Source organism: Salmo salar, chromosome 04 (assembly GCF_965601325.2).
Source record: "Salmo salar chromosome 04, fSalSal1, whole genome shotgun sequence".
Classification (NCBI taxonomy): Eukaryota; Metazoa; Chordata; class Actinopteri; order Salmoniformes; family Salmonidae; genus Salmo; species Salmo salar.
Window position 1 is genome coordinate 21,299,925 of NC_138294.1, and position 16,108 is coordinate 21,316,032.

The 16,108-nt window shown below is 45.0% G+C and overlaps 1 protein-coding gene across 1 annotated transcript in view; it reads right to left on the reverse strand.

Moving 5' to 3' along the window:
• The window catches only part of LOC106602365 (lipopolysaccharide-responsive and beige-like anchor protein), a 333,282-nt gene that overhangs the window by 315,264 nt on the left and 1,910 nt on the right, over positions 1 to 16,108 (reverse strand).

Here is a 16,108-nt window from a genome sequence, read left to right on the forward strand (position 1 = left end):
CCAACAGCCAAGTTTGTGATGAAGCACGTTAATGATTTACCATTGAAGAAGGTCAGAGCTGTGGTGAATGTCTGGGAAACATTCCTCGTTTACTAGGCTATTTTCACTTGCTTTTACCAGATACTTCCATTTGAAACTTCAATTTATACCAAACCTTACTAACATCATGTCAATGTGTGGCTAATTATTGGTTATGGTCATTTAATATCAGACAGACACTAATCTCTAGCACTGTGGTGAAATTGTGGTGAATTATTGGTTCCAATATGGCCAAATGCTAATATTAAACAGCACTGTCAGATGACTGTGGTCCTCCATGGGGAAATCAGGAAGCACGTTGCTGCCTCAGCATCTTCTCATCCCGAGACGCCTCTACTCAATCACTACTCCTTCCTGTGATTCTTACTACGTGATGAATGCCATCGGCGAGGCTTCCTCTGTCTGTTGTGTCAACAGGAGACCTGGCAATACCAGCACTCCACCGTCAGCCATCTTGTTGTTGTTTTGGCCCAGCGATTGAGTCAAAAGTTAAGACCTGCTTATTACTCGGTGACTGAGCAGAGGCAAGTTAGCAAGCAAGTCTCATTCGGAGTCTGAAAGGTCGAGAAGTAGTGTCCTCTCTGTTATGAATAATCCCACAGTGACTCCATGTTAGGCCTCCATCCTGATCAAACCAGAGCATACAGAGTGAGCACAGCCTGGTGAGAAAGCTGTCATTTGGACGTAGGATTATAACAGCTGATGACTCTACCTCTAAGGGGCCGGAGCATTCCCTGATCACACTGCAGATATCCACTGTGGCTTCTGGAGACTCACTCCCAGACAAACAAAGACAGGCATTTTATCAACACAACAACAGAAGAACTCTTCAGTCAAGAGTTCAAAGTTCAGACTGAGGGAGTGTCCAGAGACAGAGAGAAAGAGAGAGGCTGAACCTTGTGTGTGTGTGTGTGTGTGTGTGTGTGGGCTGGAGCCAGCTGTAGTGTAGCAGAGTAGCAGAGCCTCCTCACATAGCTCGGCCTGTATAGAAACACAGACAGCTGGGTATTGTACATCTCCTGGAGCACATGGACTTCCTCACATGCCCGAGCCAGTGAACATCAACACTGAGGCCAAGCTCACTCACCCTGCTGTTTGCCGTTTCCCATGAATACACATTGTAGGGGCATAGTCCATCAAATCTACTACTGCGTCTCTAAAAAAAAACTACCAAAATGTCCAAGAATATATGTTTAAATTCATGTACTCATCAAAATAAATGTTAACTGTGATACAATTAGCATTTATATCAAGCTTAACATCCTTTCACACAAGGCAGCAGAGTGCCGTTTCTTGAACCCCCCCAAAAAACACTTACCGGTTCATTGAATACAACTTGAGAGTCTGCAAATAGCTTACCAAACCATGCTAAGCACGGATGTACGGTATAGAGCTAATTTGCCAAATTGGTGGACCGCATTATCGCGAGTTCACAACTACGCAAAGCTGTATTAATCCCTGATACAGCAACGTTTCTGCATGAAATAACATGGCCTCCAGAAGCTAATAATCATGTGACCTAGTGAAGGATGAAATGTTCGTTTGCTTCAGTCTCTCAAAAGGAAGAACATTGAGCCTATTTCTCTCATCCGCAGGCTTGCTGTGCAGGCAGGAGAGCCACTCCTTGTTAATGAACATCACTGTGTTGCATATATTACCCAGCTGAACCCCTCAACACTCAACATAGATGAATGTGTACAACAGTAATGTGCTGCCCTTACTCACCCTGCTACAAGAGCACAGGAGGGAAAGAGGATGAATAACCATCATAAAATGCTGGTACATTTTGTGTGTGTGTGTGTGTGTGTGTGTGTGTGTGTGTGTGTGTAACAGCCAGTGTGGCACACCGAGCGGGTCTTAACTCTTCATCCCCCTGCAAAGTCCTCTCCCAACAAAGGACAGGGGGAGACAGGAGGGAGGCGGGGGGAGGCAGGAGGAGAGAGGGGGAGACAGGAGGGAGGCGGAGGGAGGCAGGAGGAGAGAGGGGGAGACAGGAGGGAGGCGGAGGGAGGCAGGAGGAGAGAGGGGGAGACAGGAGGGAGGCGGGGGGAGGCAGGAGGAGAGAGGGGGAGACAGGAAGGAGGTGGGGGGAGACACTGAGCACAGCCTGTCAGGTTGGCGTGACGGAACACTCATAGTCACGATTCCCGGGCTGTGACATGCCTCGTCTGGCCGGCCCAGGATGACGGTTCATCTGCGGATGGAATTACAGCTGCGTCTGATTGGTGGGTAGGGAGGATCTAAGGGTGATGCTGTCACACACACTGCCATAAAACAACCTCAAACATGGATAGATTGAGAATGTTCAGTGAACCTGATGTGTGTGAGTGTTTGCATCTACACAGGTCCCACACACTAGGCCTATACTGTGTGGGCTGAGAGCATGTTTCTGTATTAGTCCAGACAGAGGTTTCCTGCTGTGGTTTCTACTCTGCTCTGCTCTGCTCTTTACCTCAAATCAGCCTGACTAACCGGTGTCTGTATGTAGCCTCGCTACTTTTATAGCCTGTTTTTCACTGTCTTTTTACTGTTGTTTTTATTTCTTTACTTACCTATTGTTCACCTAATACATTTTGTTGCACTATTGGTTAGAGCCTGTAAGTAAGCATTTCACTGTAAGGTCTAGACCTGTTGTATTCGGCACACGTGACATATAAACTTTGACTTGATTTGATTTAACTAACAAGACGTCTCAGCAGAGAAGGTGAAATCTCTCACACAGAGAGGAACGTAAAGGGAAAGCATTACAGCTTTGTGAAACAGGCCTACACCTTCCCTGCAAAGGAAGTGTGCTGGCACAGCTAACCACATGCTGCCTGTAAAAATGTTGCATCAATCATGCTGCATTCCATAGCAGACAATGGCAAAGAACAGTGGTTGTTAAAATCTGGAGTGTTGCCAACTCGAAGAAAAAAGAATTCCGGATGGATTCTCCTCGGGTTTTCACCTGCCATATCAGTTCTGTTACAGACATTATTGTAACAGATTTGGAAACTTTAGGGTGTATTCTATCCAAGACTACCAATTATATGCATATCCTAGCTTCTGGGCCTGAGTAACAGGCAGTTTACTTTGGGCACCCCAGTCATCCAAACTTCCAAAAACTGCCCCAATATCCCTAAGAAGTTCAAATCTGGAGTGTAGCCAATATGTCTCTTCAGCATTTTGGCAGCTGTGTGACTGTAAACAGTAGGCATGCGTTGTGTTGTGGGAGGGGGGGTGCAGTATAGCCGGCAACTGTACGGCCTCCTATCTCAATCTATCCATGTTTGAGGTTGTTTTATGGCAGTGGGTGTGACAGAATCACCCCTATATCCTCCCTACCCACCAATCAGATGCAGCTGTAATTCCATCAGCAGATGAACCGTCATCCTGGGCCGGCCAGACGAGGTATGTCACCGCCAGGGAATCGTGACTATGAGTGTTCCGTCACGCCAACCTGACAGGCTGTGCTCAGTGTCTCTCCCCGCCTCCTCCTCTCTCGGGAGAGGGCTTTGCAGAGGGATGAAGAGTTAAGACCCACTCGGTGTGCCACACTGGCTGTTTCACACAGACAAAAGAAAAACAGGTCAAGGGTACAGGATGAATCGAAGCCATCAATCAATAGGCCCCAGCCTGTCTTGGCCATTCACACAGCAACACTAGATTACCGAGGTCACCTCAACCACACACACACACACCCTGTTTATAGTGGAGTCTAGAGATCAGAATGTGGGATCATTTGGAGCTACAACACCAGTAACAAAAGGAATCAGGACAATGATGCAATGTCACCTAGCTTCAACCTGGATTACCCCACTGCCAACAAGCCTCCTTCCAGACAATGACGTGATGAATCACATAGGTGTCAGAGGCCTAGGCCGACACCACACCGTGCATGGCAAGACACCCTGACACCAGAACACAATGGAACGGTGCCATAAGAGCAGAGGAGGAGGAGATTCCAGCGCCCACATTCGTGAGAGAGAACAGTTACACTACACCCAATATTACAGGAACACACAAACATGCTCAAAATGGCAAAACCTGTACAACCTGAACAACCTACAAATCAGTGAGTAACCGCTCAATGCTCTCACGCTGCAGTAACAAGGTCCTTCTAGCAATGCCAAATCTTTCCATGGTGGACGCCTGCCTGCTTCGTTGGTTAAGCCACTTGAATAGTCGGGGGGGGGGGGGGGGGGGGGGTCGACAGTATAGTACAAGCCAGGTGTTATCCAAGGCCAGACAATTCACTGATGTTTCCTCTCAAGAACATGGGCCCTCCAATCAGTCAGGCAGTCAATAGGCTGACATCAAAAGGGCTGGGTGAAACAGTCAAGGCTGTTTCAACAGTGGATAGAACCTTTGAACAAGACAAGTGTGTATGAAATGCACTGTATGAAATGCACAGTATGAAACTTCTGTATGAGGCACATTTGTAAAGCAGCGTGTATGAGAGCGGGAGCTGACAAAGATGTCTGCACGAGACGGAGTCTGCCCGAGACGGAGTCTGCCCGAGACGGAGTCTGCCCGAGACGGAGTCTGCACGAGACGGAGTCTGCACGAGACGGAGTCTGCACGAGACGGAGTCTGCACGAGACGGAGCAATAGTAGTACAATGGTAATATACCACTGCAGGTTTAGCTAGGCCTTTGCCTCATGAATCACTGTGCCCTGAGGACAGGGAGAGAATGCTTAATGGCCACCACGCAATGGCTGTGTCCTTATTGACACCCTATTCCCTAGTGCACTACTTCTGACCAGGGCCCATAGTGCTGTGTTAAAAAAGTAGTGCACGATGTAGGGAATAGGGTGCCATTTGGGATGACAGCACGAGACGGAGTCTGCACGAGACGGAGTCTGCACGAGACGGAGTCTGCACGAGACGGAGTCTGCACGAGACGGAGTCTGCACGAGACGGAACGAAACTGAACTGGGCCATAAATGACTCAAATGTAAAACGTACAAGAGGACGCAATCATTACCTTGCCGTCTAAAGAGGGTGTTTGAAACGACACGGAATGAAAGTGGCAATACGAGAACGACAACAGAAGCAACCGAAGCGTATCATAGGAACAGAGTGAGCTGAGCGTTACGTCTGGCTAGAGCTAGCCTCTCCCACAGACAGGCCTGACAGCCAGCCTCCCTCCACTCAGGGGGATAATTACACGTGGCTGTGGGTGAGCGCGCCGTTGCCGTTCAGGTCGCCGAGATGTCAGAAACAATAACGGCTCTAATGGCGCCCGGCCCTCACTAATTGCAGTGTGGCTTTTAGCATGCAAAGGGATGACGGCTAGGTTAAGACTACAGCACTACGCCGCCGGCCCCCCGTCTCACTGTAAAGAGCCACCGTCGGGCACTTCTATTAGAGACGATCAACACTTATAATCTGGGACACCGCCTGGTATAGAAGTCCTGGATGGCAGTTTCCATACCGAGCGGTGACGCAGCCAGTCATTCTGAAGCACTGGGTGACAGTCAATAGGAGTTTGATCTTAACACTGAGCTGAACCCAACCTCTCAGTGGAATCAGGAGTCACCATAAGGTCTATACGGGTGTCTGGGACAGGTGTGTTTCTGTACCCCTGTTATCATCTGATCTCTCTCACTCTGTAGTATGTGATCCAGTCAAGTAGCTAGTAGGCTACTGTTAGCAAGCTACTGACGATAAAGGCAATATAATCCTATGTGCAATCTGTTGGGCTATATCACACACAAAGATCAAGGATAAACTCTTTGGCATAAACAGCCCATCTAAAAAAGTCCCGTCTCAACAAATGAGCTTTTCATTAGTGCGAGGCTTTGGTCGCCTTTGGCTAGCGATTAGCAGGTGTGTTTCCATGAAGCGAATCGCACCCTTCAATGCAACAACATTGATTTAATCTGTCTGTACAGATGAGTAAGCATAGCTGAAGGGAGACTGGGGAAGATGCAACTGAAAAAAGCTCCTTTCGGATTTGTCAACTTGGCAGTTTGTGTACAATGAATTAAATGCATGAGACTTGCCTGGCTGTGATAAATGGAGTAAATGCAGCTCTGATATTATATTCCTAAAATAGCAATAGTAGTACAATGGTAATATACCACTGCAGGTTTAGCTAGGCCTTTGCCTCATGAATCACTGTGCCCTGAGGACAGGGAGAGAATGCTTAATGGCCACCACGCAACGGCTGTGTCCTTATTGACACCCTATTCCCTAGTGCACTACTTCTGACCAGGGTCCATAGTGCTGTGTTAAAAAAGTAGTGCACGATGTAGGGAATAGGGTGCCATTTGGGATGAACCAAAATAAGAATCATGTACTAACTAAGGGAAGAGGCTCATTTTCAACAGAGCACTTTCCACTTTGTGTTTGGTTGAAAAAGTCAAAGCTTTTAAAAAAGGCAGGCCAACACAAATACATTACCTGCAAAACAACATTTCCATATCATTACAAGCCTTACTGAGAGAGATGTTTAGCAGGTCGTGGGGTTTGATATTGCTTTGTTTATTCAGTGTGTTGTTTCGCTGTGCAGCGACGGTGATGGGATTAGTCCTTTATTAGCAAAGGGACGATCAAGCTAATATTGGGAAGATATTGTGGTGGCGGTGTGTGCGTGTGACCTCTGTGTCAGGTAATATCATCTGTGGTGTGTGTCCAGTCACTGATCCACTGATGCAGCCAAAGCTACAAAAGGACCAGGGGCAACAGGTCTGATCTGTTAGCAGTTTAAACAGTCAACAGGGAAACAAGTTCTTCCACTTTCTCTTTGTCAGGTCATTCATATTCAACTGTCTGGAATTGTACAACTCCAGGCAGGCACTCATCTCTACTATAGGGACTGACATCACTGATGTTAGCCTAGTACCTCCAACAAAGCATGAAAGTCATGATTACAAAGTCCGCTGCAATGGAGATGAAGTTGGAAGAAGCAACCCCTCATGACCCCCCCCCCATCAGCATACAACAAACACCCACCCACACACAGCCACCCACAAGCCTGTGCGCACGCACACACACACACTCTCTGCAGCTTGCAGCGTCTCGTCCTTGCTCTGTGCCCTCCAGAAGCCCTCTGGAGTGTGGTGATCAGTCTGATAGCTGAGGAGGATACAGTCAGACTGCACCCACAGAGCAAACTCTTCACTGAGAGGACTTCCCCCTTTTAAACCACTGGAAGAACAGTCAGAAATGTAACAGTTTAACAAAGACAGTTTCTTACCACTCTGGTCTATCTCTAACAAACGGTATGCTTGCTACAAACCAAAACATGTCAGCTTCATACCATATAAATTCTTCACTTAATAAGAGAAGTTCCTTTTTTATAACCAGTGCAGAATAACTGTCAGAGGTGAAGCACCACATTAGCAGTCAGAAATGAAACAAAGCTATGGGCTAAGCTAAGAAAAAGATGTAGGAAACCAACGACCCAATTGAGTGATTCCCACTAAAATGATTAAAAACCACCAGATACTGACGTCATAACAAATAAACCTCAATGATATGATAGTGTTCCGGTGACTATCCACCAGCCCAACACTAGGGCAGGGTTCAATGCTTTGTGTGGTACGAGGGTCTACCCTCAACTGACAGTCTGATTCGGTTTTCTGTTCTGTGTGTTTCCTCTGGCACGGCCAGAAGCATTCCTTAACGCTTGTTTGTGTTGATGTGAAAGGCGGTGGGTGTTTGTAGCTTTGTTTACAGAAATAACAATTGGGCAGAGAGGAAGTGGCCTAGGACAACAGGACTGAGTGGATTCTGTTTGGAGTACTGACAGTCAACAGTAGTAAACAGGGTAGCAGGCCTAACAACACTGACCCCAACTCATCCAGTCATCCAACATTATGTAGTCGGCACTGTTTGTACTTCAAATAGGCTATACAATATAAAACTACAGTGTAGCTTGAAGGTAGAAATCTGTAAGCCTGTACTGGCATAGAAAGTTAAAGACGCTGGCATTTGTCAACATTTATGAAAATGAAAGGGGAGAAATATGAAATGATAATTCGATTTTGCCTTCCTATTAAGTGGCGACAAAAATGCATTATATATATGTAATAGCCTTTGAAATGATGGGCTGCCATGGTAACCATGGGGACAATGTCACATTATTGAATTTAAATAGCTTCCTGTTTGACCTCTAAAGATCTGACCTGAAGTAACTTTGTAAACCACAACAAAAATCAATAACACCACAAATCAAATGTTATTTGTCACACGTGCCGAATACAACAGGTGCAGACCTTACAGTGAAATGCTTACTTACAAGCCCTTAACCAACAATGCAGAGAGAGAACAGTCTATGACTGGGGTGGCTGGAGTCTGACCATTTTTAGGGCCTTCCTCTTGACACCGCCTGGTATAGAGGTCCTGATTGGCAGGGAGCTTGATGTACTGGGACGCACACACTACCCTCTGTAGTGCCTTGCGGTCGGAGGCCGAGCAGTTGCCATACCAGGCAGTGATGCAACCAGTCAGGATGCTCTCGATGGTGCAGCTGTAGAACCTTTTGAGGATCTGAGGACACATGCCAAATCTTTTCAGTCTCCAGAGGGGGAATAAGATTTCTTGTGCCCTCTTCACAACTGTCTTGGTGTGTTTGGACCATGAAAGTTTGTTGGTGATGTGGACAGCAAGGAACTTGAAGCTCTCAACCACAAAACTGACCCAGCGTTTAGAGGAAACTTCACCCCCTCCACAGCATCAGGGAGAGGGGAACCTGATTGCCTGTTCGCATGCATGGTTTCCATGGCAACCACTACAAAAGGCTATCATGGGCCTGCCCAGCCATAGCGACCTGGCTTGGAGTAAAACCCAGGTGACATTCCACAGAGCCAAATCCCCCATCTCCAGTGTCAGGGCAGAGCCCAGCAGTCTTAGTCAATGGTTTACAGAGCAGAGCCAGAGTGGCATACGATTCAGCTTCCAGTGAGTGGGGAGGCGCCGTTAAATCAAGCTGCCTGGCTGAGTGTGATGGCCTGAGGTAGACCTATAGCTAGGCCTAGCTATTGTCCATAATGCAGGGGTCGTGTTAACGCAGAGTGTTTCACGCAGAAAAAGAAAAAAAAGATAAAACGCATAAGAAATATCTTGCTGCGTTTTGTAAACGCAGATCTAAAATGCTCTTTATTCCAATTTCTGCTCGCCGTCAGGATAATTTGGTGCTTCAGTTGCACTTCTCCACTCTGATGAGAATTCACAAACGGGAATTTTATCAGTAGACAGCACTCTGACTGATGTGTAGCTACTCTTCTAGGTGTAGCCAAGCAAAACAAATGTAGCTGGCAACATTCTTTCTATGATGAACATTAGAACTATGATGGCCATACGTCGTATATGCACAAAAAAAGAAGATTTTACATTGTTAGATCATTTACTTGTGTGGCTGCTAGCCAAATAGTGTTGTACTTCTGTTGTCATCTGATAAAAATGAAGCCACTTCTGCTGAATGTGTTGCACTAATGTATTTTACGTGAAGGAAAACTATAGTTGCACGTCCCTGATCACTCTATTGAAGCAAAAGAACACTTGACTTTTAAAATATTCTCGCTTTTATCCATAATAATGTCATCATGTACACTAGCCTAGCAGCACTGCATCTGCCAGCTGTTGGCAAGAGCACACTTGCGGAGACCAGTTTGTGACCAGTGTGTGACAAAACTATCGGTAGAGATGAAAATGCAATGGAAACACAATGAACTTTAGATTTTTATTTGGTATAAAAAAAAAATACGTTTTGCGCACTACGTCATCACGCACTGAATTTTTTCCGCAACAAGTCAGTTTGGTAAACACCACTGGTGGGAAAATACGCATATTTTCTTTATGCAGATTTTAGAATACTTGCATGAAAATCTGTCGCCAATTGGAAGGTATCAACTGGTCGATTGTTTGGTCGATGGGCTGTTGGTCGACCGAGATTTCTTTAGTCGAACAGTAGCAAAAAACAATAATAATGTCATGGTGTACAAGACACCTGTGTGACTCACGCCTGTCTGAGTGGACTGGTCCGTTGTGGAGGCGGTGGGGATGGCAGTCCATCACTAAGACATGTGCTACTGAAATGGTATATGTTATAACATAAGAACAATGGTGCAATACTAATACAAATTATTTTTGAACAAATGTGCTTTCTCCCGCATTGGATAGCGGTGGCTGTCCATGGTTCTAAAACACTGTTGAATTGCCGCCACTTCCTAGACCATATTGCTATGTGCATAATAGCAAAGTTATAATAATAATAAATAATAATAATAATAATAATAATGCTCCTTTTTCTTGATGTCCTTATTGCTATTATTACTGTTATTATTATCATTATTATGATCATCATCATCATAATAATAATAATAAGTAATGTCATTATCATTAGTAGGTTTAGTATAGCAGCCTTGTATAACCACCACTGAGTTTTAGGCCTAAGAGCACATCCTGTTTAGTCTTAATACCGTAACTTACTTAGGCCTATATTTCAATACTTATATAGGCTACAGTATCAATCAATCATTCATTAATTCATATTATTACACGTCGTCACATCATTCATGATTTTAAATGCAATCAAGTATTTTCGTTTTAAAATAAAATAAAGTGATCCTTGAATAATTAGCAAACAACAAATAAACCGTTCCATTTCAGAAATTGCATTCGCAAATGAATGCAACTGTTTTTAGACATTGCTGTAATAAAGGCTTTACAAAAATCAATATTACAACAGACTCTCTGGTAACCTGATGATTTATTTAGTGTTGTTTACATTGTTCCAACAGTCCAAAAAAATGATATTGTAATCTAACAGCACCTGTTTGCCACACATAACATGGACGCAGCGCTTGCTCCTTACCTTCTTTGTCTTGATCTCCAGTATTTTCCACAACTAGTCAAATTTATACCACACATCCAACTTCCCCTCTACATTCTGAGCAACCAGCAAGTACATTCCCCTGTTTCGAGTTTATTTGTCACATCCTCTGTATCCATTTTATTGTCACGTGTTCGGAGTTTGTTATAATATTCTATAGGTCAGGCCCTATTGGTCACGTGCATGTGATGCATACATGTGTCACGTAAAGAGAGTAAGGGTTGAGGGTAGTTGTGCACGATATATCGGTGAATATATCGGTGAACATATCGGAATCGGATGTCTAGTTTAATGCCGATGTGCAAAACCGATGTCAAAGCTGACATGCATACCTATATAACGAAGGTACATGACGTATTGACGCCACGTCACATTTTGCCATATACGTGTAACACAGCATTCCTAAACTAGCCCACAATGTCTGCTGTGTGGATCGAGCAGTCAACAAGTCAAGCAGTCATTTGAAAGAGTAACAAAATGTCAGCAAGACAACTCAAAGGCGAAATCCATTAAAGCCAAGATAATGGAATTCATTGCCCTTGACAATCAACCGTTCTCTGCACCGGTGAACACTACCAAGTGCGCTATTTTTCCGATGTTGCCCTACCGGAGTTACACAGTAATAGTGTCACTGCTATTAGCTTCATGACATACATACTATAGAACGCTGTGTGGGTCTTTGCATGTCAAAATAGATACAGTAGCACTGTCAAAGCTGTACAAAAAAAGTCTGCAAACAAGCAAACACCGGCCACGAACGATGTGTTTACAATACCATGTTGGTAATAAAGCATAATTTGTTTGACCGCAAATTCTGGGGTAGCTAGCTTTAGCTTGGCACCTAGCTAGCACCAATACAACCAGCCTGAAAACAATGACCAGTAAAAACTCCAGTTATTTTGATCATTCTTAGCAATGATTTAGGAATCCTTGTGAGTAAGTATTAGCTAGGTTGCCACTTGTTCGCCAACTGAAATTGAACTTCAGTTCATGAAAATAAATAGCTAGCCAGCAACTTAACCCTGTTGCCCAAAGCTAACATTATAAGCAGCCAGCTAGCTTCATCTGGCTAGAAAGACTCGACCGGAACGGGTTGTGTTGTGAAGCTAGCCACAATAAGGATTAGGCACAATAGTGGAATTTGCGGTTTGCCTTCAAAATAAAAGTATGTCATTGACAGTGATGCCATATTTTATTTTGAAGGCTAACCACAAAGTCCACTATTGCAGCTAATCCTTATTGTGGCTAGCTTCCGACCACCATTAATCAAATAAGAAATCAGACGACACACAATTAATCTTCTCCTTTCCCCCTTCTGATAACCAGGCGGCGAATCGCATCTCTGCATGTCTGTCAGACATATCAGTGTGGATGACGGATCACCAGCTCAAGCTGAACCTCGGCAAGACGGAGCTGCTCTTCCTCCCGGGGAAGGACTGCCCGTTCCATGATCTCGCCATCACGGTTGACAACTCCCTTGTGTCCTCCTCCCAGAGTGCTAAGAACCTTGGCGTGATCCTGGACAACACCCTGTCGTTCTCCACTAACATCAAGGCGGTGACCCGATCCTGTAGGTTCATGCTCTACAACATTCGCAGAGTACGACCCTGCCTCACACAGGAAGCGGCGCAGGTCCTAATCCAGGCACTTGTCATCTCCCGTCTGGATTACTGCAACTCGCTGTTGGCTGGGCTCCCTGCCTGTGCCATTAAACCCCTACAACTCATCCAGAACGCCGCAGCCCGTCTGGTGTTCAACCTTCCCAAGTTCTCTCACGTCACCCCGCTCCTCCACTCTCTCCACTGGCTTCCAGTTGAAGCTCGCATCCGCTACAAGACCATGGTGATTGCCTACAGAGCTGTGAAGGGAACGGCACCTCCATACCTTCAGGCTCTGGTCAGGCCCTACACCCAAACAAGGGCACTGCGTTCATCCACCACTGGCCTGCTGGCCCCCCTACCTCTGAGGAAGCACAGTTCCCGCTCAGCCCAGTCAAAACTGTTCGCTGCTCTGGCACCCCAATGGTGGAACAAGCTCCCTCACGACGCCAGGACAGCGGAGTCAATCACCACCTTCCGGAGACACCTGAAACCCCACCTCTTTAAGGAATACCTAGGATAGGATAAAGTAATTCTTCTAACCCCCCCCCCCCCCCTTAAAATATTTAGATGCACTATTGTAAAGTGGTTGTTCCACTGGATACCATAAGGTGAATGCACCATTTTGTAAGTCGCTCTGGATAAGAGCGTCTGCTAAATGACTTAAATGTAAATGTAAGAACGGTCATATAAATGAGGGTTATTTTAGATGATGACACCTAGCTATATAGTTAGCTAGCTAACTATATAGCTACTGAAACAGATGTCGTTTCGCTATGTTTTTGGGGAAGAACATTGTTTGCATCCATGAGCTAGCTAGCTTTTTTTTACCAGCACTGTAAGTGTGCGAGACAACTTTACCAGCATCATAGCATACGTATCGATGAATCGTTGTGACATATGAAATACAAGTGAGTGTAATCAACACGTAAAAAATGTTTGAAAGCGTTAAATGATTATGTGATATGCAGTCATATTCAGGTCCTGATTGGTCAACAAGCTTATTTGACACGTCAAATAGTGTTAAATAGTATATTTTTTGACACGCAAAGACCCAAACGGCGTTCCATAGAAATCCTGGTTGAGAATGAAATGACTGAACAAATGAACAACAGCACAGCAAGTAAGTGAAAGAAATAGGTTTGGATTATGTTTTACTGGTAATGGGGACATACGTAAATGCCAACAAAATAACTTGTGTGTAACCTTTATTTAACTAGGCAAGTCAGCTAAGAACAAATTCTTATTTACAATGGCGGCCTACCCCGGCTAAATCCGGACAACACTGGGCCAACTGTGCGCTGCCCTATGGGACTCCCAATCATGTCCGGATGTGATACAGCCTGGATTCGAACCAGAGACTCTAGTGACGCCTCTTGCACTGAGATGCAGTGCCTTAGACCGCTGCCTCCATGTGTGTGTTAACTATTTAACTGTACAAGAATGCTTAAAAGGCCGCTAAAAATGTTAATATCGGTATCAGCCAAAAATGTCATATCGGTGCATCACTAGTTGAGGGAATAGGGAATGTTTTTCCTTACCAAATGAGGGATTTTGGTAATAGAACTTTTCAGTCAGAAATGGCTGTAATTATGTTGCAGCTTCAGCAACATGGACAGCGGGATAAACACTGTTGAAGTTCTGTAGTGGTCACTGCAGCATGGAGGAGAGAGACGATGGATGCTAGTCACACAGTCACTCGCTGTCCTTATAACACAGCAAGTCTGAACACAAACAAATCAATTAGGTCGGCTCCCTCTAGTCATTTGTGTATCTTAATTATTTCATCAAACAGTGCGCTTAAAGCAGCAGATAAGCTCAGTGCATATAGTTTTTTTGATTAAAAACACATAGGATATGTCTACATATGGAAAAATACACGTTTAAAAATGTTGGCCAATCGATTCGTCGAAAGAACAGACGACTCTTGGAAGACAAAGATTTTTTGTTGTTGTCAGGGACAGCCCTAATTCAGAATGCTACGCTACCCATGATCCCTTGCACTGTCCTAAGTCTGGCTGGATAGCCTATTCATTTTAGAGATTTGTTTGAGGATAAATTCATTTTGCCTTTGTATGAGTCATCCGCGGACGACTGCAAATTAGCCACTTCTGGAGAGAGGAGGTTCCAGCCACTATGATAAATCCAGCTGAGAGAGAGAGAGAGAGAGAGAGAGAGCGTAAGAGCGAAAGAGTGAGCAGAAGGAGAGATCAGAAAGAAGAGCACAGAGCATGAAATGCAAAGTGCCATGTCTCAAAAACCTCAAATGACATTGGCCATGCTAAACAAACAAGAGAAAATGGAGGGGAGACAGGTCGGGTACACTATGCATCAGTAGGCCCAGGGACTCACGTTGTCTCCCAAATGGCACCCTATTCCCTATATAGTGCACTCATTTTGACCCAGGTCCCATATGGCTCTGGTCAAAAGTAATGCAGAATGTAGGGAATAGGGTGCCATTTGGGATGCAAGCCACAGCCTGAGAGATCCCCTCACTCTGGCACATCGGAGACCTGGCAGGTTGTCTCTACTGCTAATTTCTGTGAACTGCAATTATATGTCTTCTCCTCTCTGGATAAAGAAACTATCATGAATATGCACTTTATAATAGACACGTCGCTGGAGGGATAATATTTCTGGGTTTACCTCACGCCGTGCAGGCCAGCAGCACACAGCTGAAAACAGAGCTCGGAAACACGACGGTGCATAAAACTAGTACCACTGTGATATCGTTCAACTGAAAGATATGACTGACAGAAAGAATGTTTGACACAATGTTCTATATTCGGCATGACATTTGAAACAGCATTCTAAATGCTAAGGCATTGTTCCAGCAGTCCGACACTTATCCACTTTCCTCACGGCTACCTGAGGGTGAGGGCTGACTGACTGACTCCATGAGAGAGTTTAGTGTTCACGTGGGGAGGGAGGGAGGGAGGGAGGTTACAGTGCCGCCGTGCCCCACCAGCCGCATCCCTCCCAGTAGGTGTGATGGAGCCTACTGTGATGACTGTGTGGGAGACTCCATTGTGTTGCCACAGTGACAAAGCAGTTTTGCCAGTTCTTCCTGCCGTTCTCATTAACTGCCAGCCTTTCCTGCTCTTTTTCCACTTAACCCTCCATGCTCTGCTTCAGCGACTCACTAGCCTATCCTTTATTAGTTTCATTCATTCCTAGACCTGAGCCTCAATGTCTGCAGCCAACCAGAGACAGAGAGAGTGCGTGAGTGAGTGAGTGAGTGAGACAGGCAGAATAATATTGTGCAATTTGAGCAGACTATCATGAAATATGACACACCTCTTTTAAACAAACTGAAATCATGACAGAGAGATATCATGTAGGCCCTGTTCCCATATACTTACAGTCCAACAAGTATGCACTTGTGTCTATTACACTCCCACTGTAGAACTGTTACTAAAGTGACACTAAGATGTCCCTTTAGTACCCATAGAGTGCCACAGTAGGAGTCATAATACCTATCAAATCTAGCGGTCAAACAGAGAAATGGTTCCAATCGTTTTTCCACCATTCATTTTTCCCATAGGGGATTTTAGAAACACTTCAAATGAGGGCTGTGTTTCATGAAGGCTTACCCTGGCGTGCCGTTTTGTTAACTTCTCTAGGACAAGGTGACTTATTAATATATTC